The sequence below is a fragment of the Adiantum capillus-veneris genome, chromosome 4, assembly GCF_014529385.1.
Source record: "Adiantum capillus-veneris isolate H3 chromosome 4, ASM1452938v2, whole genome shotgun sequence".
NCBI classification, from domain to species: Eukaryota; Viridiplantae; Streptophyta; class Polypodiopsida; order Polypodiales; family Pteridaceae; genus Adiantum; species Adiantum capillus-veneris.
In genome coordinates this window covers 52,299,554-52,326,203 of record NC_140934.1, presented here as the reverse complement: position 1 = coordinate 52,326,203, position 26,650 = coordinate 52,299,554, and the positions used below count along the sequence as shown (strand labels likewise).

The window sequence follows — 26,650 nt, the reverse complement described above, 5'->3', positions numbered from 1 at the left end:
CGTCATGGGATAGGTGACATAGAGCATTGCGAAGAAGTTGTTTCGTATGTTCGACTAGTGAGAGACTAAGTGATGGCATTCTTGATGTGTCACAGGGTTGGCGACGGGAGCATCGGGTAGGTAATATTCCATGGTCTGAGTAGATACTCAACTGAGTTAGAGTTGTGCACAAGAGACAATCACTTGGATGAAGATGGGTTCCGAGTAAGCTTTGAGGAAATGCAGTTGCTTTTTGAATCGTGAGCATCCAAATATTGCTCGACGTCCCTCTTTTTTCCTATATATGAGAGCCTTGCCTCTCGCTGGAGCATTAGAAGATCAATATCCAGTACCCAGTAGGACCTTAGCGTTTTGCATTTTAGCCCATAGCCTTGTCAAGTTGCAAATCCCCAGCAGATTCACTAGCGCTAGCAATTTTTAGCCATCACCTTGTCTTACCGTCGTAGATCGACTTAGTCACATCAGTGTTATCAGATTTCAGCCCTCAGATCAGCATGCGTTTTCATCATCAGCATCCTCATCATCAACGTTTGCAGATCAGCCCCTAGCGTCAGCATCTTCAGCATCAGATTCAGCATTTAATACCAGATCTCATCAACATTAAGCGTAGTATTCTGCATTACAGCATTGTATTAGTAATTTGTGCTAGTAATCTAAAGCAAGTACTTGGTTTGGCAACAAAGCAAGGTGCCCTTGAGGGTGGTTGGGACCCGACATGCAGTGTCATCTCTCTTCTCTTTCTCTCTCCTCTCTCTCATTGTGTTCAATTTCTCTCAAGTGAAGTAAAGTAACCTTTGTTTGTGCGAAGTACTAGATCCGAGGTAAAATCCTTAAACCCTGTCGCTGCACCTGACAACCAATCCTCTTGCCCATATGAAGTATCTCCCACTGGAGTTTTGCATCTTGTTGATATAGCCCCTCATGGATGTTTGATTGGCATCCAAGGTCAGCAATTCCACCTCCAAAGCAACCCGCTTCGTTGGAGAAACTCTCATATAATGAAGCAAATCGATCCCAAATTTGCTTCTCGTCCTTCATCAATCAGATATGACTGATGATAGATGGTGTCTTGTTGAGGATGATGATGATTGAATCCGAGCATTGACATGCTCTTATAACTTTGCTCTCGCTGAATCCTTTGGCTTCTAAAAGTTTCTACCGAAGTCTCCAAGCTCATAAGAGTCCAAGATTGCCGTCATAGTCCTCTTCAAATGGCATAGTTTTTGCCATTCAATTGCTGATCAATAGGAGGTAGGGATTTTGGTTGGTTGATCACCTACACCAGAGTAGAATTGGGACCAATCTGCTCGCTCCTCATGACTCGTTGCTCCATCATTGACTTTACTTCTTCATCTTGGACAGAGCTCAAGTTAGAATCATCACCCCTCAACATTGTCGATGAGAACTTGGGCATGTGACAAGGCTAGGATGGATTGGGATGAAGAGGGATCTTCAAATGAGCCCACAACAGCTCCGGCGGATCAACAAAAGAGGATAAAAAACAACAATAACCAGCAATACGCCTCTTTTTGTCGTAAAAAAATCAGCACCATAAACTTGCACAGATCACCGATTCGACTAAAGAGTATGCCTCTGCTTTGATACCATGTCAAAGGTCCCATGAGCTAACCTCCTCTCGAAACCGAACAACCAACAGATCTCAAATCTTTTGCAACATAATGCCTCCGTATCGTCCTCAGTGTGTCGACTGCCCAACGTACGGGCTTGGGGTGCAACACATGTAAGCAACCACAACAAAAGGGGGAGAGAGAGAGAGAGAGAGAGAGAGAGAGAGAGAGAGAGAGAGAGAGAGAGAGAGAGAGAGAGAGAGAGAGAGAGAGAGAGAGAGAGAGAGAAATGAAATGAAATGAAATGTTCTATTAAACGTCTTCAAAAGGCCAAAATGACCTATGAAAGCAAACTGATACAATCCTTGCGGATCTAATCCAATGTCTGGGTACAAAAATAAAATGAAGTAAAGTGAAAGACTAAGACTAAAAGGCTAAAATTGTCAGACTGATCATTATCATCCATGCCTGAGGATGCCCGACAGCAGGCGTTGTCCAAGAAAGGATTGGATCGGCCACTGAAGAGCTTCGTCAATGTCTGCCTCTGTAATTAATCGCACTCGGTGTCGTGCTAGAATAGTCTTGATTCTCTGGTGGAGCCTCCATCGATGTCGTGGTCACCCCCATAGACGTGGGCGTCTGGCTCTCTCGAGCTCAATGGTTCTGTCCACTAATATATCTCTGGTAGAAGTGGGCTCTGAAGTCTGCTGTGAAGCATACTCATCCGGTTGATGAGTCCCTGCTCTAAAGAAGTCAGCGATTTCCCTCTGTGAATATCTCCCACTACTTGGTCTCCTCAAGAGACTTTCCCAGTGTCTGCGCAGCTCTAGCAAAAACAACCTGAGGCATCTCTGATCATGACTCTAGCCAACCGTCCAAAACCCTCTCTGAATAGACTGTGAAAGTGACCTTGTATCTCATAGTATACCGGACAACGACAAATGTGATGTAACTCTGTCTCTAGCTCTGTATGACACAACTGGCATATCCTGGCTTCTACAGGTACTCTCCTAAATCTGCCAGTCTCAATCTCTAGCTGATGTGATGATGTGCGCATTTGACCAATAGCACACGATATCCCATAGGATAGATGAGTGTCCATATAGGCCGGTCTGATCACATATCCATCCTCTGTTAGTTGGAGGAGATGCTCTCTATAGAAATCCATCTTTGTGCCCAACTCTTGTACCGGCTGTATCCATGTGCTTCTAGTATCTAGTTGAATCAAATTCTGACGTATAATTCTAGTGGTCTCTGTCCGTGTGAGAGAAGGAGAGGGTGCATGTAACAGACTTGGACACTCCAAGTCAAGAATCAACCGCGACAGCACCAAATAACCACTTCAAAACAAGTCACAGATCACAATAGATGTACACTGGCCCGGCGGAGTTCCGTGCCTAGAGATATTGGCCCCAAACACTGGCGCCCCTTTCGGTATTTCTTTTTGTATTAATCAATCATCAAAGTACAAGAGAGCGGTTAGGGTTTCACTCTCAGACTCTGCGTCCAGATGCTCTGAGAAGTGAAGCCCTCACCACTTATTTAAAGGTACAAGGGATGCCCAAAAGCAGAGCCCCAAAAGCTTTTAGAATAAAAAGCATCAGTTCTCTCTCTCTCTTAGAGTCTTTTCTCTTTTTTTAATAAAAAAAAAAGCAAAATTCGCGTCGCTCATCATTTAAAATAAAAAATAAAAAATAAAAAATATATTTTTTAGCCTCCGCGATTTTCGGAAATCAGGGTTTCTGGCAGAAATTAGGGTTTGCAGGAATTTTAGGGTTTTTGCTGTTCGCCACATCATCACTTTGTGACATACCCCCCTCTTGAAAGCATTGTAATCGACCGCGATTACACCTGCAAAACCGACAAAAGCCATAAACCGTTTTAGCAGACACTGACTATTAGTACCTACGTACTAGGAACACACATCTAGCACATGTACAAAATCGACAGTCACATCACACGACATCACAGGACATCACCAGATATCACAGGACATCACATGACATTCAACATTCATTCGGATCTTAGACCATGATTTATCGGCAATGTAGCTAGCAATCACATCTAGGTCCAATCAAGACCTCATCGATGTCTGATTGACTAACCCCTATTGCAACCATGTCTATTCGAGATCAATCAGACCAAAATGCTGCAGTCATTTCGGCTATCAGTTCCTGCACTCACAAGAAGTCAAGAACAAATCAATATCATTATCAGGAATTCCATTTCATAAAGTCATCCAACAGAATACTGTCAGCTCTCAGTATCCCTGAAGCTCAAAGAGACATCAGTGACTTTAGTATCAAAATCGAGGCATCTGTTGACAAGGGAGCGGAGTGACTCCCCTCTTGTGCATCCCACCGCACCAGATCTCCGGCCAAGCTGAATTCTGGGTTCCGTTTGGAGTAGACTACGCTAAACCAAAACATGGAGGTAAAGTTTCACAATCCGAGGAGTATCTGCTAGGTCCTCCTCCTCCATCCACTTTGCATCAAATGCAGGAAAGTTCTTGAACTAAACCAAGAACCGCCTTCGGACTTTACCTTTCTTCGTATCGTTATGTGCCAAAATCTGTTCAGGAACAAGGATCTCTTCGTTTTCTTCCACTTCGGGTTGCTCATCAAGCTCCCCATCATCAGGCACATCACCCTTAAAAGGTTTCAAGAGACTCACATGCAATGCATTATGGATCCTCCAAGTATCTGGCAGTTTCAATCGGAAGGAAACATCATTTATCTTGTCAGTGATCTGGAAAGGTCCGTAGTATCGCATACTAAGCTTTGGAAAAAGCCTCTCCTTTCCCTTTTTCTTTCGTAGGCGTGCCTTCTCAAAACGTAAGAGCACCCAATCATACTCCTTCAATTTCAAGTCGCGACGATGGCGATCCGCTGCCTTTTTCTGTCGTTCTTGAGACTCCTGCAAAGTCTCGCGAACCTTGGCAAAAGCCGTATCCAAATCTCGCGATTATTCATCCGCTTCAAATATCTAATCTTCGTGCTCAGGAAGGATAGAACCTTCGCAGCACTTTCAACAATCTCTCATGGCGTCTTCCCCGTCGAAGAGTGTATCATGTTATTGTAGGTAAATTCCACCAAGGTAAGTTCTTTTCCCATTGAGTCTTCTGATCCGAGATACAAGACTTCAATAAATTTAAAATCACTGAATTGCCAATCTCAAATTGCCTGTCAGTCTGCAAGTGGAACGATGACGAGAACTGCAACTGCGTGCCAATGTTCTCCCAAATTTCCTTCCAAAACAAACTCGTAAATCTGGGGTCTCTGTCGGAGACAATCGTCTCAGACGTGCCATGTAATTGGAAAATCATCGTGATCATTCTATGTTCTTGGGAGATCAAAAATGAAATCCATTGCAATACTTTCCCAGGGGTGGGTGGGTATGGGTAAAGGTTGTAACAATCCCTGTGCCTTATGCCTGTCAAACTTGACCTTCTCGCATACCAAGCAACTGCGCACAAACTTTTCCACATCCTTTTTGAGTCCCGGCCCAAAGAAGTATCTCTCTACCCCCTTCATGGTGGTAGCAATGCCGCGGTTACCCGTAAAAGGTGGACAGTGGCATTCAATCATAATCTTATCCCTCAATGGCTGTGTAACGCACAACATAGTCTTTTTCATCAAGTAGCCTTCCCGAAGGGAGTATCCAGCTACTGTCTCCCCATCCCGTGTCCGTGTGAAAATATCTCCAAAATCTGTATCTGTGGCATACTGATCGACCATATCCTCGAAGCTCCTATGATGTATCGCGGAAACAGCTAGAACCAACGGTTTCCGAGACAAAGCATCTGCCACCACATTCTTATGTCCTTGCACATGGACAATCTGGAAGTGGAACTGTGACAAGATGTTCGCCCACCGCATCTGCTTTTCCGAAAGCTGCTTCTGTGACAAGAAGTAGCGCAAACTCTGATGGTCTGTAAAGACAGTAAAATCCGCTCCGAGTAGGTAATGCCGCCACTGAGTAAGAGCATGGATAACCACCAAAAGCTCTTTCTCATATAAATTTGTGTTGTCATCTCGGGCCTAGAGAACAAGTGGCTCTCGTAAGCTATGACATGGCCTTCTTGCATCAAGACCGTACCTAGACTACGACCACAAGCATCACAATATACTTCAAATAACTTTTGCAAGTCCGGCAAAGTCAAAATAGGTCCCGTAGTCAATTTCTCTTTCAATGTCCGAAAGGAAGTCACCTCTGTGGGTCCCCACGAAAAAGGTACTCCTTTCTGTGTCAAGGTAAGCAAAGGGGAAGCAACCTCTGCAAACTTTCGTATGGACTGCCTGTAGTACGAACACAGTCCCAAGAAGCTTCTAACTTCATGGACATTCCTCAAATCGGACCAATCACGGATAGTCTCTATCTTGGCCGGGTCCATTTGCACTCCTATTGCTGACACAATGTGTCCCAAAAAGTGTATCTCTGGTAGGAAAAATTCACTTTTCTTTGCATTAATCACTAACTTGTGATCTCGTAATGCTTGAAAGACCTGAAGCAGATGATCTCTGTGTTTTGCCTCATTCTTGGAGAAAACAATGATGTCGTCAAAGAAAGTGCCAACAAATAGCCTGTACTCTCAAAAAATCCTATCCATCATCCGGTTAAATGTCGCAAGAGCATTGGTTAAGCCAAAAGGCATCACCAAAAACTCAAATAACCCAAACGTCGTCCGAAAAGCTGTCTTGTAGACGTCTCCCGGCGCTATCCTGATCTGATGATATCCACTCTTTAAGTCAATCGTGCTAAAGCACGAGGATCCCTGTAACTTGTCCAGTGTATCATCGATCCTAGGAATCGGAAATCTGTTCTTGATGGTGATTTCGTTGAGAGCTCTATAATCGATGCACATTCTCCAAGATCCGTCTTTCTTCAAAACCAACAACACTGGAGAGCAATACGGTGAAGTACTAGGCTGGACAAGACCCTTTTCCAAGAGGTCTTTCACTTGGTTCATAATCTCTTCATTCTGTACTTGGTGTAATGGCAACATTCCATCCGGGTGCTAGTCGAACTACCTCCGCCTGTGGCGTCAGTCTGTCGGGCGTAATTCCAAATCGAGCCGCCAATTCCAAGTGAATAGAAGTTGGCCTTGGCTCCTTCAAAAGAGCTTCCTGATCCTTCACTTTTCCCCAAAAAGAGGCAAAGTTTGTACTTTCATTCATTTGATTCAGTGCAAGTCCCACGCCATGTGGTACCAGTTCTGCTTTTCTATTTGCCTTTTCTGCCACGTTCCTCAGCTGCTCTCGAACTCTCAGGCGTGTCGTCGTCTTTATCATGCTGTTCTTTCTGTGCCTTTTTAGGGCACTTCGCGGAGATATGTCCTTGTTCCCCGCATCCAAAGCACTTCCCCTCTCTGATGAAGCGAGCTCTCTCCTCAGGAGTAAGCTTGGGTCGTGCATCCTTTTTCTCTGGGTTGCTCTTTTTCTTTCTACTTTCATTCCCAGAAGTCTGTTTGGCTCGTTGTGTCATGGCCTCATCTGTGGGGTAGGTCAGACTGCTAGAGGGAATGGCAAAGCCCCGCTTCGCATGACTCATCAACTCCTGAATAGAAGCTGACTTCTGTTCCAAGCAGTGATCTCGGATCTCTATAGGTAGACCCAAGGTAAACCGCTCAATCTGTTCTCTGAACGAGATCTTCTTGAATGAAGAGGTGGGTAGAAAAGAGCTCCAGAATCTTTCACAATAAGCATTCACTGTATCGCTCTTGGTCATCCGGAGATGGTTCCAAGCAACTCGTATATCTCGCTCAAACTCTTGAGTCAACCAAGAAGAAATAAAAATCCTCTTGAATTTCAGCCATGTAACCGGCACAGTCTTGCTTAAGAGAAGCGTGGACCACCAAGTACGAGCATTCCCCTTAAAATAAGAGGCAACTCTCCGAATCTTGGAGTGCTCCGAATAGCGTCCTCCCGCGAAAGCGATGTCAAACTACTGTATAAAAGACAAAGCCTTCGAAGCATCTGAGTATCCTGAAAAAGTATCAAACTTGATCGAGTGGCCACCTTCCTTAAACTCTCGGACTTTCTTGCTTTTATCTTCGAGAAAGTCATACTGGTTGGCTTTGTAAAAATTCTTCTTGTTCGCATAAAAGTTTCCATTGTTAGAGTCTGAACTGTCCGTAGACGAGTCCTCTATAGAAGTGTCACTCACTGGGCGAGACTTAGACTTCCTTGCCTTTTTTCTTGCCCTTTCCGAAGCGTTTCTTGCTTCGCTTTTTGCTTTTCCTGCCTTCTTCGCTCGAGTCTGAAGAGCTAGAAGAACTGTCAGAAGAAGAAGAAGAAGAATTGGGTAGGTCTTCAAACTTGACGCGCTTCTTCAATTTATTTGCCTTGTCAAATGTCGACCGACGACCCAAATATCCCGGGAAGTCAGTGCCTTTCTTCTGCTTTTTGCCGTGCTTTTTGCCTTTCTTTTGCACGTCGAAAAGCTGAGCAATCCGTGCATCAACCACGTTCTCTAGTTCCTTCTCCGTAAATTTCTTAGGGGCAGAAGGTTTCTTGAGAGCGGGTTTCGGGAGTGGTGTTGTGGTTCTTTGCCACTCCATCTGTACCTCTTCCAAAGAGGTGTGGTTCATATATTTTGCCATCTTCGGGTCCTTGGCAAAATTGAGCATCATCTTTGTTGCATCGCCAATCAATTGACGACGCTCCATCTCTCTTTGCTTCGCCTTAGTAGGCCGAGGCGGGCCATACTCTCTGTCTGAATCTTCGTTGTGATCCCAGCCCGCATCTCCAGATGCAGAGGGAGTCGACTGATCATTGGCTGATGTCACGAGGACGTGGCAGTTATTAACCATGTCACAAAGATGTGGCAACTGCTAACCTTGGTTGTTGGTTTCTTTCCAATGGGGTTTATTTTATTTGTTTAAGACCCTCTTTTTGAAGTAGCAAACGGTCGGACATTGTATGGCCAATGTGAACGGTAGATTCACCCGCAGATGGGAAGTGGTCGGCATTGGAATTCGTATGGTAAGAGGATGTCTAGGCTCAGAGCAAGATCATATAGGTCCCCCCGTCGCACTTAGCAAGTTGGTGGATACTAGGAAGTGAACTCAATTAAGGCGTAAAGTCAAGGTGGGACTACCGACAAAAAGTATCCGACAGTTGGGCCACATTGCACTTTTGGATGCGGTCCCAATGAGGATAGATGGTCAGAAGACCAGTGGGAGCCCAACGGAAGCATCTCCTAAAATTTAGGGAACTGCTATTTTGGGCCGTGAAATGTGTTCGCGTCATTACCTCCGGTATGACTAGGGGAACATTTTATAACTCTGCCATGAAGTCAACTGGGCAACCGGTCAGGATATTTTTAAGTGTTGGAACGAGGGGCTATGGGGGATGCAGCCTGAGGGAAGCCATGGCGTGGAGGAAGCACAGCAGAAGGCGAGAGAGAGGGTAGGAGTCGACACAGTAGAAAAAGAACAACGCTATATAATTTTATTAAAGGGAAGCCTTTACATAGTCATTGGAAGGTGATGCCTACCACACCTTTTCCACATGCAAACTCAACTAATCTGCTGGTCTATAGCTGCATGCCTTGAGTCTTGTTCTCACGGGCTGACCGAAAGCGGGCTTGAACCCAACAATCCCCCCCTCAAGCCCGAACTGGACAGACCGTCTCATGATACCTCGAGTTTTGGGTGTACTCGTCAACCGTGAGTTTTAGGTTTTCTCACAACCAAGGATTTTTGGTTTATCCATAACCTGGTGCTAGAACAGTAACCCCCCCTTGAACAGATAGGGTGTAGGTCAAAACATTAGCTACCAAAAGTATTGGAGTTTTTGGTTCACTACCAAACCTTGGGTTTATGGTGTACCCAGTAACCTCATGAGCGTGCAAAAATGGGCTGAGAACTGATAAAATGGGAGGTCTTACCATTTATGGATGGCAGTGTCTATATCCCGTACAAATTTTTATCATGGCATGACTGGCAACAGATAAACTAAAAGAGGCTTTGACTGAAAATATGTTATTGTGTTGACAATTGAAAAACTTATGACATTGAATTGGTAAAAACAATTGTGATCCTATTGTTCAAAGAGTTGCCATATTCATCAGTTCTGGCATTGGTGCTATTTTCCATGCACTGATCAAGTAGGTACCTATAAAGCTTGGTTGCATCGAGCTTGAGCCCAAAAATGTTGCACCTAATGTCGGCATCACAACCCAAAACTTGCATCTCTATGGTTGAGAATTTTGGAGACCAAGTATTTGGTACAAAGTTTCCAAATATCAATAAAGCGTAGCTGCTCTGCTTGTGCATTGACTATTGTCGTCGTCCTTGAGCTGCTGCTATCACCACCAAACAAGCTGCGTTTTGAGTTTTGATACCGGGCAAATGGTGGTTTTGAAACCCAAAAACAAAAGCTTGTTGCCATTCTAGAAATGACTCCTTCAAGATTCAATTTCCAATATGGCTACTATCGAACACCAAGTGTGTGACTAGGGTCTTGATCAAAGCCAAGCAAGTGGCCAAAAAAGGCAGTGTGAAAATCACAATAAAACAAAATACAAACGAGCTTCTGCAGCAGCCGAAACAGCGCGCGATGGCAATTTGATGAACAAAGGTGCCTGTAGAGGCCGAATTTGGGGTCGCTGAAGAGTCGGGATCGCTTCAGCAAGACAAGGTATTGCTTTCATGCAGCCTTTGTGCGATTTGATGCAGGTCGACGAGCTGGCTGTCTCCCTCTGTAAGCGGCAGGTCCCGCGAGGCTTCTCGAGCACAGCCCTCGAGGCTCTGATACCAGTTGTTGGAACGAGGGGCTATGGGGGATGCAGCCTGAGGGAAGCCATGGCGTGGAGGAAGCACAGCAGAAGGCGAGAGAGAGGGTAGGAGTCGACACAGTAGAAAAAGAACAACGCTATATAATTTTATTAAAGGGAAGCCTTTACATAGTCATTGGAAGGTGATGCCTACCACACCTTTTCCACATGCAAACTCAACTAATCTGCTGGTCTATAGCTGCATGCCTTGAGTCTTGTTCTCACGGGCTGACCGAAAGCGAGCTTGAACCCAACATTAAGCGGTGAACCCGAAACGGGCAAATGCTTGTAAATGCGCCAAGCGTCGAATTTTCATGCACTTTACTCTTGCAGAAGAAGTGGCGCTGAATTTTATGCTGGGAGAGGCCTCATTTCAGCTTTTGTCACAGGTTAAGAGCTATGGAGTGCTTCCTTTCCCTTTCATGTATAGTGTGGTGCTAGGAGTGATGCCTTGCACACTACACACTGCTCTCTCTCCCCTACGTGCAATTATGTGATGCCCCACAAGAGGGCTACTCATTTGACTGATGTACAGTTGTGTGGGTTCATGCTTTTGTGCTGAGGTAAGAGCCTCCTTGAGCAGGAACAGGGGTAGCTAGCTGCTGCTCCAAAGCAGGCACTGGTGAGGGTCATAACCTCACCATACAGGTGCAAAATCAGCGCTGTGTATGCGCTGTATATTTACTGTTTTTCAGCCATACGGACGCCAGGATCATTGGGAATCGTGCCCCACTGGCAAAGGACAGTTAGGGGACTGTTTGGGACTGAAAACAGGGCAAAAACCAGTAAAAACAGCGTGCTGAATTTACTGTTTTTGGACAGGAATCAGAGGGTATACGACAGTGCAAGCGAGTTCCAGCAGGGGAATTGGTTTCGCGCAAGTTTTGGGGCTGTTATGCTGCCGAAATTTGGCCAAATCAAATGGTATCTAGGTGGATACACGTGAAGGATTCCCAGGACCTTACCTTGTAATTTACCCTCCTAAAGAATAAAGAAATACCGAAAGGGGCGCCAATTTTGGGGCCTACAGGTTGGCGGCGTCTGCTCGGAGCATTCTAGCTTCCGAGCCGTGTGTGTGTTTAAGTGTTAACTCCCGTTACAGGTCTCCTTTGCAAAGTGCTCTCTGTGTGTGTATAAAGTAAAGAATTTCGGGTGAAAGCCAACGCCTACCGCCCTACGGGCCGGTTTCATGGTTCCGTTGCCGGGACATCAATCACTTTTTCCTCAAAGAGTGAGCCTGGATTGTTCAGGGTAAAGACACACAGTGCAAGAACGCGGGGATTACACTATGGCCGATAAGGGGAAGGGAATTATGGAAGAGGGTTCCTCTCTAAAGGACAGGCAGGAGATTCCTATGGTTTTTGAGATTGGCGAGAGCTCACGGCCACGTCAGTCTGTACCTCCTGTCAACGTGAATGTCCCTCCAGTAGTACAGGGCTTTATGACAGGGCAACTTGAGGATGATGCGTTTAAGACTCAGTTAGTTGCCGCGGTGAATGTCTTTTTGCAGCTGGTGCAGAATCCGAGGTTTATGGAATTCTTGCAAGCGCCACCAGTGCAACAGCAAAATAGGCAACGTACGCCGCGTACGGAGCTTGTTAAAGCTCAAGCCCAGGTACTTCATGAGGCGCAGGAGGAAAGGGAACACTCGCATGTTGCGGAGTCGGGGGCTCCAAAGCAGGTTCCTCCCGTGCTTGAACAGGTGGCTAGAACGCCTATTCCACAGGTTATGCCAGTTCAGCCCGCCACCTTTCAGAGCCAGCATGCTGTCTTGAATGGACAGGGAGCTGGATACCAGGCTATGCACTCAGTTTTTCCACCACCCACGGTACATCTTGGGTATTTCGGGGGTGGATCAGTGTTCCAAAGTATGGCTGGTTATGCGTCTGGAAGTTAGCCGTACATGCCAGGAACAGTGTTCGGGGGTATGCAAGGCATCATGCCAAACCCCATGTATGGTACTATCGGCATGCAGCAAGGTTTCCACTGCAACCAGGGCCAGTTTGGGGTGCCACAGGGTCATTTTGGCATGGCTGGTTTTTCTGGACAGCAGCCAGATATTGCACCTCTTACGCAAAATGTGAATGGCCAAGGCGTGCCGATCATGCCTAGTACAGTGCCCATGTTGCAGACCATTCCGTATGACAACTTGGGGGCACTAGAGAAGCCGAAGGCTTACAAAGAAGGTGGTGCAGCAGTAAAGTTCAGTACCTTCAGTGGTTTCGAGGACAAGACAAAGGCCCTCACTTTCCTCCAGCAGTTTGATACAGCTTATGCGGGAGGGAATTTTACAGAGGCCTCGAAGGTTAGAAAAGCTGCCACTTTCTTAAAGGACAATGCGCTTACATGGTGGACGACATTGTTAATGCAAGGACAGGCACCCGCCACTTGGGTTTACTTCAAGCAAATGTTTGCATCTGCTTGGCTATCAAATGAATTTGAAGCCGATGTCCTGACAGATTGGCACCAGCTTACTTTAGCTTCGTGCAAGAGCTTGCTGGAGTACAATAGGAGGTTTTGTAAAGCGTTACTCTCAGTGACCTCCTACAGATTTGTGCCACTGACAGAGCAGATAGAGAAGTATTGTTGTGGGTTGCCTAAAGGGCTTCGTGATTACTGTACAAAGAACAGAGTGGCTACCCTTACTCAGCTCATGGAAGTTGCGAACACTCGTCTTGCCCTGTTGAAAGGAGAGGACAGTGGATTTCCGAGCAGTGATAAAGGAGGGCAGCAAAAGAAAAATTCAGCGAAGAAGCCCTTTGTGAAAACGGCTCCTGATGCGTCACAGGGGTCAGAACAGGTCACCAAAGACAAGGATTCAGCTGGGACTTCTGGAGCGCAGACAAAGAAACAGAAAAGGAAGCCTTTTTTGCGCAAGTCGCTCGAGGAAAAGAAGGTCCTAATGGCTGAGAACAAATGCTTTATATGTGAGCAGCCTGGTCATATTTCTATCAATTGTCCACAAAGGAAAAGGCCAGCTGACTCAGAGGATAAAGAAGACCAGAAAGGCAAGAAGCCTAAACCCACGGCAGGTTTAGTGCCAGACATGGTGGGTGACAGGCCCAGCACAAATGCCAGTGAGTTATGCAGGGCATGGGGTAAAGTTAGGGATCAGACGGCACTCATCTTCTTTGATCCAGGTGCCAAAGCCAACTTTATCTCACCAGAGTTAGCTATGAAGCTGGGCATCAGAGCTGAAGAGATGGGGTACACCGCAGAGGCAAGGTTGGCATGTCCTGACCACTCAGAGTGTGTTACTCCCATCATTGGAAAACTGCGTCTGTATATTCAGTCGTATGTGGACACTTAAGAGTTTTACATCATGCCGTTGGAAGGTTGTGACGCCTTGTTGGGGATCCCGTGGATGTTTCGAGTGCATGGAGTCTTGGATGCCTACAACAAAAAGATCACTGTACAGCATAGGGGCAAAACTCACATCTTGGATGTAAAGCTTAAAGGAGAGTCAGTCCCTATTGTATCTGCTTCTGCTATCACTTCTGTAATAAAGAATCATCTTTCTGTGTACTTGATTTTTGCACGTGATGTCTCAGATAGGGATCAGTCAAATTTATCTGTGTTAGATAAAGAAAGGTCAACATTTTTGCAAAAGTTTAGTGACTGTTTTTCTGATTCATTACCGTCGCAATTGCCGCCAGAGAGACCTGAGGACCATCGGATAGATTTGGTGCCAGGGTGTAGCCCACCAAATAAACCTCCCTACAAGGTTAGTGCGGTGCAGCAGAAAGAGATTATGGGCCAAATTGAGGAGTTATTAGAGAAGGGGCTTATCCAGCCTAGTTCTTCACCTTTTTGCTCCCCAGTGCTCCTAGTGCAGAAGAAGGATGGCTCATGGCGCATGTGTATTGAATAAGAATACCATCAAGAATAGGTTTCCTATTCCTCACATTGATGATATTCTCGATCGTTTAGAGGGTGCTGCAATTTTCAGCAGGATAGACCTTAAGAGTGGGTACCATCAGATTCGTATAAGCCCAGAGGATGTGCACAAGACTGCGTTTAGAACGACATTTGGTCTTTATGAGTTTCTAGTGATGCCGTTTGGGCTAACAAATGCTCCTGCCACGTTCAACAGAATGATGGACCGGATTTTCCGCTCACATCAACAGTTTGTTGGAACATTCTTCGATGACATGATTGTGTATTCGAAGAATGAAGAGGAGCATAGGCGTCACTTGACCATTGTGTTCGAAGAGCTGCGCAGTCACAGGTTACTTGTCAATCCTAAGAAAAGTGAATTCTTCCTCGAAGAGATCCACTTTCTGGGCCACATAGTCTCAAAGGATGGTGTTAGAATGGATCTCGCAAAGGTCGAAGCTATCAAGACATGGCCAGACTTGAAGACTGTGCATGATGTCAGAAGCTTCTTGGGATTGTGTTCCTACTATAGAAGGTTTATCAGAAATTTTGCAGAGATAGCATCGCCTCTTCACGCATTGCAAAAGAAAGAGGTCACTTTCAGATGGACCCAAAAAGAGATTTCAGCTTTTACTCTCTTTAAGGAAAAGTTGACTTCAGATCCAGTTATTGTTTTGCCAGTTCTCAGGAAGTCATTTGTGGTCCAGTGTGACGCGTGTGGCAGTAGCATCGGAGCAGTGCTAATGCAAGATGGACGGGTAGTAGCCTATGAAAGCCGAATTTTGCAAGGGCCAGAGAGGACTATGCAAGTCTATGGAAAGAGCTCTTGGCCGTTATTCATGCGCTTTCTAGCTGGAAGCACTACCTCTTATGTGCTGATTTTGTTGTCCAAATAGATCATCAGACCTTGTGATACTTCTTGACACAGTCAAAGTTATCCGAAAAGCATATGCGATGGGCAAACATTCTTTCCATGTTCCACTTCCAGATTATGCATGTGGAAGGCAAGAAGAATGTTGTGGCTGATGCGTTATCAAGAAAGCCACAAATTTCAGCTGTGTCAATTCCTTATCATCATGAGTTAGATGACATGAAGGAACAGTATACTGCTGATGAAGATTTTGCAAGGATCTTTGAACAGTTACAAGAGGGGCAACATCACGAGCACTACCTCCTCAGAGATGGTTTTATGATGATGCATGACAGACTTTGTGTCACTAGGCCACTGCGACATAAGGTCATGGAAGAGAGTCATGTCCCACTGTATGCAGGGCATCGTGGCATTGATGCGACAGTTAAAGCGGTAGAGACGTTCTTCTATTGGCCTACCTTGAGGAGAGATGTGGATGCCTTTGTGCGAGCATGCATAGTTTGCCAAAAGGTCAAGTTTGACAGGCAAAAGGCACCAGGGTTGTTACAACCACTCCCGATTCCGGATAAGCCATGGGAAAGCATTGCTATGGACTTTATCTTTGATCTTCCAAGGACGCCAACAGGGAATGATGGTATATGGACCATTATGTGCAGGTTCAGCAAGCAAGCCCATTTTATCCCTGTCATGAAGAAGATAAAATCTGATCAGATGGCACGCTTGTTCATGTACAATGTGTTTAAGTACCATGGTATGCCACAATCGATTATCAGTGATCGTGATCCTCGCATGACGAGTTTGTTCTGGAGAGGATTGTTTGAGAACATGGGCACTACGCTCAAGTTTTCGTCTTCGTTTCATCCACAAACTGATGGACAGTCAGAAGAGGCCAATTCTACTGTCTTAGATCTGCTGAAATGCTATGTGTTAGATAATAAGGGCAAGTGGGAACAGTATTTGCCTATGCTTGAGTATGCGTACAATAATACGGTGCATTCGTCTACTGGCAAAGCACCTTTTGAAATTGTTGAAGGCGGCAAAAAGGTTCCTCCCATTTTGCACACAAAGGACAAGATCTTTGAGGCAGATCGATATGTTGAGAACATGGATGAGATGTATAAGAAGATTAAAGTTGCCTTGGAGAAGACTCAGGCAAAACAGAAAAAGGCTGCTGATCGTCACCGTCGTGAATTGTTACTATCACCTGGTGATTGGGTTCTCTTAAGGTTCGAAAAGGCAAGGTTAAAGAAGATGAAGGGCAAGGAACGGCTGTTTCCTAAGCTCAACATGCGTTACTATGGGCCTTTTCAAGTGCTTGACAAGATCAGCGATGTGGCTTACAGGCTGAAATTGCCTGATGCGTGGAAGATTCATAATTCGTTTCACGTGAGTCTTCTAAGACCCTTCGTGGGTGATGTGCCAGAAGATATGCCAGTTGAGGATCAGCCAGAAGTTGAGGAACTTGATGAGATCGTGGTACCTGAGCAAGTTTTGGCACATAAGGACAGAAAAGTTAAAGGACAAGTTGCAAGACGTTATTTGGTGAAGTTCAAGAACTATCCACCTATGGATGCAAAGTGGATGGAAGAGCATGAACTGTCAGAGTCACCAAATGTATTGCAGCTCTACCTTGAAGCCTTTGGGTTACAGCCTACTTATGCCCCAACCCAACGTGTGCAAAGGAGGGGTAATGATAGAGCTAGTACATCAAATGTACATATGAATTCAGTGCCATAGATAGAAATGGCAAAAGTATGAAGGTCTCATTAAGTCATTTGTATCTATGTATGTTACGACCTTTCTTGCGGATACATGCGATGATAAAAGAGTGTTGATAGCACAAGAACATCAGTAGCGTGTATTTATGGTATGCAATCGAGGACGTTTGCGATTTCAAGAGGGGGGTATGTTCGTGGCAGTTATTAACCATGTCATAGAGATGTGGCAACTGCTAACCTTGGTTGTTGGTTTCTTTCCAATGGGGTTTATTTTATTTGTTTAAGACCCTCTTTTTGAAGTAGCAAACGGTCGGACATTGTATGGCCAATGTGAACGGTAGATTCACCCGCAGATGGGAAGTGGTCGGCACTCGAATTCGTATGGTAAGAGGATGTCTAGGCTCAGAGCAAGATCATATAGGTCCCCCCGTCGCACTTAGCAAGTTGGTGGATACTAGGAAGTGAACTCAATTAAGGCGTAAAGTCAAGGTGGGACTACCGACAAAAAGTATCCGACAGTTGGGCCACATTGCACTTTTGGATGCGGTCCCAATGAGGATAGATGGTCAGAAGACCAGTGGGAGCCCAATGGAAGCATCTCCTAAAATTTAGGGAACTGCTATTTTGGGTTGTGAAATGTGTTCGCGTCATTACCTCCTGTATGACTAGGGGAACATTTTATAACTCTGCCGTGAAGTCAACTGGACAACCGGTCAAGATATTTTTAAGCGGCGAACCCGAAACGGGCAAATGATTGTAAATGCGCCAAGTGTCGAATTTTCATGCACTTTCCTCTTGCAGAAGAAGTGGCACTGAATTTTATGCTGGGAGAGGCCTCATTTCAGCTTTTGTCACAGGTTAAGAGCTATGGAGTGCTTCCTTTCCCTCTCATGTACAGTGTGGTGCTAGGAGTGATGCCCTGCACACTACACACTGCTCTCTCTCTCCCCTACGTGCAGTTATGTGATGCCCCACAAGAGGGCTACTCATTTGACTGATGTACAGTTGTGTGGGTTCATGCTTTTGTGCTGAGGCAAGAGCCTCCTTGAGCAGGAACAGGGGTAGCTAGCTACTGCTCCAAAGCAGGCACTGGTGAGGGTCATAACCTCACCATACAGGTGCAAAATCAGCGCTGTGTATGCGCTGTATATTTACTGTTTTTCAGCCATACGGACGCCAGGATCATTGGGAATCATGTCCCACTGGCAAAGGACAGTTAGGGGACTGTTTGGGGCTGAAAACAGGGCAAAAACCAGTAAATACAGCGTGCTGAATTTACTGTTTTTGGACAGGAATCAGAGGGTATACGACAGTGCAAGCGAGTTCCAGCAGGGGAATTGGTTTCACGCAAGTTTTGGGCTGTTATGCTCCCGAAATTTGGCCAAATCAAATGGTATCTAGGTGGATACACGTGAAGGATTCCCAGGACCTTACCTTGTAATTTACCCTCCTAAAGAATAAAGAAATACCGAAAGGGGCGCCAATTTTGGGGCCTATTGGTTGTCGGCGTCTGCTCGGAGCATTCTAGCTTCCGAGCCGTGTGTGTGTTTAAGTGTTAACTCCCGTTACAGGTCTCCTTTGCAAAGTGCTCTGTGTGTGTGTATAAAGTAAAGAATTTCGAGTGAAAGCCAACGCCTACCGCCCTACGGGCCGGTTTCACCTGAAGCCATAGGTGCCGCGGGAAAAAAATTTAAAAATTCGGGGATCGGATTTCCCGTAGAAGAGAAATTGGCCGTGCTCTGATACCACTGTAACAGACTTGGACACTCCAAGTCAATAATCAACCGCGACAGCACCAAATAACCACTTCAAAACAAGTCACAGATCACAATAGATGTACACTAGCCTGGCAGAGTTCCGTGCCTAGAGATATTGGCCCCAAAGACAGGCGCCCCTTTCGGTATTTCTTTTTGTATTAATCAATCATCAAAGTACAAGAGAGCGGTTAGGGTTTCACTCTCAGACTCTGCGTCCAGATGCTCTGAGAAGTGAAGTGCTCACCACTTATTTAAAGGTACAAGGGATGCCCAAAAGCAGAGCCCCAAAAGCTTTTAGAATAAAAAGCATCAGTTTTCTCTCTCTCTCTTAGAGAGTCTTTTCTCTTTTTTTTAATAAAAAAAAAGCAAAATTCGCGTCGCTCATCATTTTCAAAATAAAAAAATAAAAAAATAAAAAAATAAAAATTTTAGTCTCCGCGATTTCCGGAAATCAGGGTTTCTGGCAGAAATTAGGGTTTGCAGGAATTTTAGGGTTTCTGCTGTCCGCCACGTCATCACTTTGTGACAGTGCATCCAAGGAGTATTGGAATGGAGGCAGTCTATCCATGCTGAAGCGATGTGACTGAAACCATGATGTCATCTGTCCATACCAACATGTTATGTCCCCTTGTAGCTCTAGCTGTCGGGATGACTCAAGGGCTAGCCAAGCATATCTGTCTCTCGGAAGGTCCCATAAATTATGCATGAAGGAAATTGATCTAGTAAGGACCTGAACTAGGAGAGGGGGGGCAGCTAACTCAGCTCAAATAATCTCATGTGGCATTGAGGCCTTAGCCCGAATCATCCAAGAGATCATAGAGACTAGAGGCCTCTCCATACATCTCCATCCATCAGTGCTATCAGATCTGCCTTGGTGGTCCACTGAGGGCCCCCAAATTTGAACCCCATAGAGCATACCTGAAGCCACTAGAGTGTCAAAAAGCCACAGCTTTGTTCGAGGTTCTTGAAATTGAACCTGCGAACACATCTTCTCCAAACCTCCCAAGTTTGCATAAGCTCTCGTCAATCTAGTCTCTGCTGCTCTCCTCAATGAAAATTCCGGTCCGCTGAAGACTACCCCAAGATAGGTGTATGCATCTGTGTAATCCATCGTCTCCTGGCCATATGTAAACGTAGGTGCTGACCTCTTGACCCACTGTGGTGTGGTGTTAAGCACCATAACCTTGGTTTTCCCCAGGTTAACAGACAATCCACTATCGTGGGCAAATGTGTACAAAGCATCTAAATGACGGTGCATCCCCTCCGGGGAGTCGGAAATCAACACAATATCATCAACATATAACAATAGTGGTATCCATGTCCCTGCCAACTGTGCTCCTCTATCACCATTCCTCTCGATGTAGTCAGCAACCTCTTCTACATACATGCCAAATAGTGTAGGAGATAGCGGGCATCCCAGTATATATATATATATATATATATATATATATATATATATATATATATATAGAGAGAGAGAGAGAGAGAGAGAGAGAGAGAGAGAGAGAGAGAGAGAGAGAGAGAGAGAGAGAGAGAGAGAGAGAGAGAGAGAGATTTTATTATCGTCCTCGGAGGTCAAATATGACCTATGGGACAAAAGTTACATGTGATGCAGTATGTGTGTGGCTGATGAGTGATTCTCGATGCTCCAAGATTGCGGTGATGAGAGTGGCAATGGAGAGCCCACACTGTGGCTAGGAGAGGAAACTGTGTAGATCTAAGTCATGGCTGAAAATGTGAGGGAAGCAAGTTCAGATGTGACCAAAAGTTGAGCACTCTAGTAGTGTGTGGTTCTCAGACTCTCGAACTTGCAGCGAGTATAATGTGCACACTCGATTTGACTCTTCTCCATTGCCCTAACGCTTTGTCTCGCATCGAAGGGAGTGGGAGCTAAGCGGTGTGGGGATAGGCTCAAGCATGTAAGGGTGAGTACAATTTCTTCTTTCAACAAAGAACATGGTTTTGTAGTTGGGGGCAATATGAGTGGTGTAATGTATAAAACGTGACCCACCGGATTTCTCCCAAGCCGTAATAGATTGGCGTAGAAAAGCTTCATTCACTTGGGAGTCTATTGAGGCATCATGTAGCAAGTGCAATGCATCCCATCTTCCAAATCACTTCTTTATATCTTGCATCCATCTCGTGCTCAAGATCTTGCTTTTATGCGTCTTTTGAACTTTTTTGCCTTCTTCCCATGCAATTGTAGGAAGTCGATGTGAGGGGTTTTGACGCTTCTTTATCATGTACTCCACAATCCTTTTCATGCTCGTAACCTCAATTGGAAGAGATCTCGACTCAAGAAGTAGGAGCATATATGGTGTTTGTGTCTTAACTTGGAGAAAGTTTGTAAGAAAACGCTTTTGGACATTCTCAAACTCTTTCCAAGTAGATTTTTGAGATGCTCTGGCCCACACAATTCCATAAAGAAGAACCGGTGTCACCAATGTGTCAAAAGGGTACTTCTTGAGAACCAAACAATCGATGTTTCCCGCATTACGAGAGAGAGAGAGAGAGAGAGAGAGAGAGAGAGAGAGAGAGAGAGAGAGATGCTAGAAAACTAGAAAATGCTAGAGAGAGGAGAGATACAAAACGCTAGAGAGAGTGGTGTCTCAAACATTGGCTCACAATCTACTAATGACATGATGAATGAATACAAGGGGGTGGGGGTCCCTCTGTAGGGACTCCCAGATATTGCCTACTCACATCCCTACAACCCATGACATGCCTCAATGGGGGCGTCCCTAAAAAATATGCCACATCATCAAGTGAGAGAAATCACTTGTCCCACACATGATCAAGAAATGTTAGAAATGGTAAGAGTGGGTGTGTGATTTTGGAGGCACAGTTTAGGGGTTTCATAATCCTTTGGCTTTTGTGAGATGCTATAGGAGGTTTTTATAGCATATGCCTTTATATCAGTTAGATATATAGCTCTGGAGGTTGTGGTTTTCGTTACATCTCATGAGGTGGACAAAGCTTTGATTATTTGTTTAGGCTTATCACAAGCCAGATAGCTACTTTCGTTTCCCGATTAGAGTATTTTTATCCTTAGATGTATCCTATGGTTTGGTTTGGGATTTTTCATTGTATATCTTGCATGGTTTTTCCCATATCTCTTGTATATGGACCTAAGGTCTATTTTGTTAAATGCTAAGGGTCAAAAGCTTGTGTGTGTGTGTGTGTGTGTGTGTGTGTGTGAGAGAGAGAGAGAGAGAGAGAGAGAGAGAGAGAGAGAGAGAGAGAGAGACGCCCTATCTGCCCATGCGCTGGTGCCACTGCCCCTCGTTTTTAAATTTCATAGTAACAAGAAACACCGTTTCTTGATTGCTTCGACCGTTCCAAAACAGTTTTTGAACTGTTGCCAAGGCTCAAAATCGTGTGTTGTTCTTTTAATATGAAACAGTGTGTTGTTGGGAGTGCATTATTTTTCGAATCTATGTTTCTATGCCTGTGCTTTGTGTGTCTATACTCTCTCTGTCCAAGGTCCAACTGTCCAAGGTCCACAACATGCACTGGATTAACTTCTTGTAGCTTTTGAAGGCATTTATGTGGCTTTGGGTGTGCATCACGTGCTTGGCGCGTAGTCAAATTGTTTGTACATTATATTTACATTTTAATTAAAAAGAAACACCTTTTCATGACCGTTTTAGTTTCGGCAGAAACTTCAAAGCATCTGTTTTTCCCGTTTCTGTTTTTGCCTTTTTCGTTTTTAGGTGGTGACTATGCTTTCAATGTCACATCTTAGTGAATGCTCTGAATGAGTGCTCAATGCGTGCTCAAGATTCCTTTTTATTGAATGAGAGAGTTCCTTTTGCTTCATGAGAGATGTGCAAAGACGAGAGAGAGAATGATACTATGATCGAAGGTTATGTGAGCGAAAGAGAGAGAGAAAGGAGACTAACACCAGATGGGGTCCCCAACCCCTTCCAAGGGTCCCCCTCTCTATTGTTAGAGAGGTATAGATTGCACAAATGCTGATACAATGGTCCTAGGTGTTGAGATGCTGATGGGATCTTGCTATAGATGTTTGGATCTGCAAGGCTAAGGGTTGAAAATGCAAAAGGCTAGGGTTGAATGAGATTTGCAAGCTCCATGAGGCTATGGGCTGATTTGCTATGGCCAATGTCGAGGATGGGCTGAAAATTGAAAAACGTGCTGCTGGCTTGGGCTGAAAACTGAAAAGGCTGTTGTTGCAAAAGAGATAGAAGTAGATGAAGAAAATCTCTTTGTGGCAACATCAAAGAGAGGGAAAAGCAAAAAAATCAAGGAATTATTGTGTTTTTCTTTTTAGAGAATTATATGTTTGATATATATATGATAGCCGAGGATGAAAGAAGTGAGGAAGTAGCTGACCAAGGGTTGACCGGTGTGAAAGTGCATACACCAAGACATGGCTGTAGAGATCACCGGATAGATGAGTGGATAGCTATTATGTTGCATTTGGTTGTATGCCTGTACTTTTTGGATTCATTGTTTGAGCTTTTTCTGGACTTATTTGATTTTGATTGAACTTGTTTGGACCTGTTGGAACCTGTCTGAACCTGTTTGCATTTGTTTAACCTGTTTGGACTTGTTGGAATTATTGAGACGTGCTTTGAGCTGTTTAGTCCAATGTCACACGGTTTACTGACCCATCTCATACTGTTTTATGACCAGCAAGAGCGGTTTTTTATCAACCTGGTGTAATGGTTGGATAATGTCCACGACCCGTCATAATGTTCATTTGAATGGTTGGATATTATCCAGGACCTGTGTAGCGTTGCAGCCTTCTAGCTATGGTGAGAGAGGGAGAGAGAGAGCATCGCAGCCGCCCCTCTCCATGGGGAAAGAATGCCAACTTCGGACACCTGGCTAGTTGAATTTTATTCTTGACTCCTAAGAGGGGGTTCCTGCACGAGCCATGGCCCCTTATGTGTGTAGCCGTGCATGCCCAACTATGGATATATCACATTCCTTCCCCCTTAAGAAGAATTTTTGTCCTCAAAAATTTCATTAGGAGTAATTCTAAAGTTGGGGAACCTTTTTAGAGATTGCTTGCTCGCTCCCATGTTGAACCCTCTGCAACACAATCTTTCCACTTAACTAGACACTCTGTATAAATGGTATTTCTAATTCTTTATTTTCTAGTGTCTACATCCGATTGATGAAGGACAAGAAGCAGTTTTGGGATTGGCTTTCATCTCTATATGATCGAGTCTCTCCGATGAAGCGGATAGCTTAGGAGGTGCCGTTGAGAACCTTGGATGCAAAGCACTCATCCATGAGAGATCGCATCTACAAGATACAGGAGCTCCAACAAGAGATTCTTCACATGAAAAAGCTTATCAATTCAGAGGACATGGCCATCCAACTTTTGGCGTAGCTACCTCCTTGGTATTCCAATTTCTACTCTTCGCTAATTACCAGTGGCTGGCTAAATACTATTTCTTGGGACAAGATTGTTCCAATGGTGTTGGACCATGAGGAGCAGTTCAATCCAGAGAAGAAGCTAGGCTCGACGCTTCTTCCAATAACAACAACAAGAAGCAAAAGGGTAAAAAGAAAAGCAACAACAATCCAAAGACGAGTGAGGTTGAAAAGGAAGCCTTGAAGGCGTATCGGCATTGCAATCATTGTGGGAACAAGGACCATTTCTAGCGGTTGAGATGCTTCGACTTCTACGGCGGCGGCCGTGCAATCACCAACATTTGTTCATTTGGAGATTCTACCCTCAAAGGACTCTCCAAGGACAACGGAGGTTGAGACGGCTCTTGCGCTTGGGATGATTGTGATCGTATTCTACATAGTGGTGCCTCACCACACATGACACCTTCGAAGGATCTTTTGTCCAACACACGGCAACACTATGGTACTATTTTCATTGGCGACAAATCTAAAATTACTATCCACAGCAAGGGATCCATGGAGTTGATTCGAGATGGCAAAGGGGGTATGCATACCTCCAAGGTTCTATATGCTCCGAAGTTGGGATTTCATCTTATGTCTGTGCACGAGGTGCACAAGCTAGGCATGGAGGTAATTTTCACTCAGGATGCAGTGTCCATTCGGGATCGAGACTCCGATAAGGCGGTCAAAGGGGGCAAAATGGATAATGGTCTCTATAGGCTCTATGTTCTTTCTTCAACTACGAGGATATCCATAGGGGATCTCTGGCACTACAGATTTGGTAATTTGACCAACGATCCACTTGCTTTTCGACAACAGATGTACGCTCGCCAGATGTTGGAAGTAAGCATGGCAAATGCATTACTTGCATTTATGGAAGCAACATCGAGATGCTATTCAGAAGCATTCTACACACTGAGCTACTGCCATTTTGGAGTTGGTTCACACCAACCTTTGTGGACCTATGCAAACTCCTTCCATAGGCAACGGTCTCTATTTCATGTTGTTGGCGGAAGTACATTTTCTACATCATAAGGTATTTGAATCGGTGTGCTCTTGTGGCGAAGGAGAGCAATGAAGTGTTAAGAAAATTCGATCGGACAAAGGTGGGGAGTTTACCTCCGAAGTGCGGTATGATCCAGTGAAGATGGACGTTGTGTTGGGTTCGTAAAGGCCCTCTCCTCTTATTTTATGTACACTAACTCAGTGGGTGGGAACACACCCTTGTACTCTTAGAACCATACATAATAATACACTTTGATTTTTTAAGTGTATCAACAATTGATACATGCAACCCATTGTGCTCTCTCTCTCTCTCTTCTGCAGCAAACTGCCAACGTTGTCTTCTCCTATGCTTGCACCACCTTCAAACTGGTATCACAGCCATCGATTCGCGCACTTCTACGCATCCGCAGTAACTAGCAAAGCCAAAAGTTGCACACATAGCTGGTCTTTGCATCAAATCAGCCCAAGCCCTTTCATGCAAGTCAAGATAGGACTCAATTTACGCTGGAAATTTCAGACTCAGTGTTATTCTTTGACAACAACAGATTTTGCGTCGAAAATTGCAGATTTTGTGCAAAAAGGTTTCATAGAAATTGGGGTTTTTCATGTACATATGAAATTGCACTCGCCCAAGTCAATTTCATTGGCATTTGTGAAAATTTGAACCCGAAAAAGTTGGGGATTTTGTAAAATTTGATGTAATTTTGCAAAAATTGCCCATAATTTGATGAAGGGATCATGTATTAATGCAATTGGGGCAAATTCATCAGAGTGGGGATTTTGCTGAAATTTTTGAATTTACGTAAAATTGATGTGTGTAATACACTTTGGGGGCACTGTTGATGCAAATATTTTAATGGTAAATTGTGATTTTACCCGCCATGTGTGAGATTGTGGAGAAATTGCAGAAATTGATTGTGGATTCGTGTATCTAAACGGATATGCACTTTTATGCATGTAGTACATGTGTCGATAACTCACATCGAGTTATTATATTGCTGAATATTCATGTTGCAGTTGTTCTAGAGATCATTTGCAGATCTGGGATTATTAGAAATGCATTTTTGGTGATATTGCTGAAGTGGGAGTCACTTGATGGCAATGTATGTAAGCTTTGAATGCTGAATTTTCAGTTTCTCTGCTGAAAATTATCACTTTTACTACTGTACATGTATTTGGACACAACGGTAGTGATCCTTGATCTCTAACTTCTTGGAAAATTTGATTGTTTAAGGTCAAATATTCAACTAGTTAATTTTTCAATGTAATGGTTGTTATCACGGTTTGCATGTACGAAAGGTCGTAAATTATAGCATTTGAGCTTTAGTGCATCGCTAAAGTATGGCCGCTAACACCTCCAATAGCAGTGACACTAAATCCCTTCTTGAAATCAAGAGGTTTGATGGCACTTGCTTTGATATGTGAAAGGACAAAATGGGAGGCATTTTGTTTCTCAAGGATTGGAATGATGCGCTCTTGGAAACTAAGCCTGTAACCATGCCAGATGAGGATTGGGCTAGACTCAATAAGAAGGCCATTGCGTACATTAAAATGGCTATGTCTGATGATGTACTTACAATTATTAAGCGTTTTGATACGGCTTATGCTATATGGAATAAGCTAAAGGACACTTATGAAAATACAACTCCTGTGAATCAAGTGCATCTTATGCGTAAAATTGTGAACATGGAG

General features: G+C 44.5%; 1 protein-coding gene across 2 annotated transcripts in view; it reads left to right on the top strand.

Moving 5' to 3' along the window:
- The window catches only part of LOC147459165 (pentatricopeptide repeat-containing protein At3g09040, mitochondrial-like), a 96,357-nt gene extending 70,658 nt beyond the window's left edge, over window positions 1-25,699 (top strand). Inside the window, exon 2 of one of the 2 annotated variants that reach the window (XM_086510490.1) lies at window positions 23,696-25,699. The gene's annotated coding sequence lies outside the window, so the exon portion shown is untranslated. Of the gene's footprint in view, window positions 1-23,224; window positions 23,660-23,695 lie in introns of those variants that run through there. The other variant, XM_086510489.1, reaches the window with a different exon arrangement.
- The last annotated feature ends 951 nt before the right edge of the window (window positions 25,700-26,650 follow it).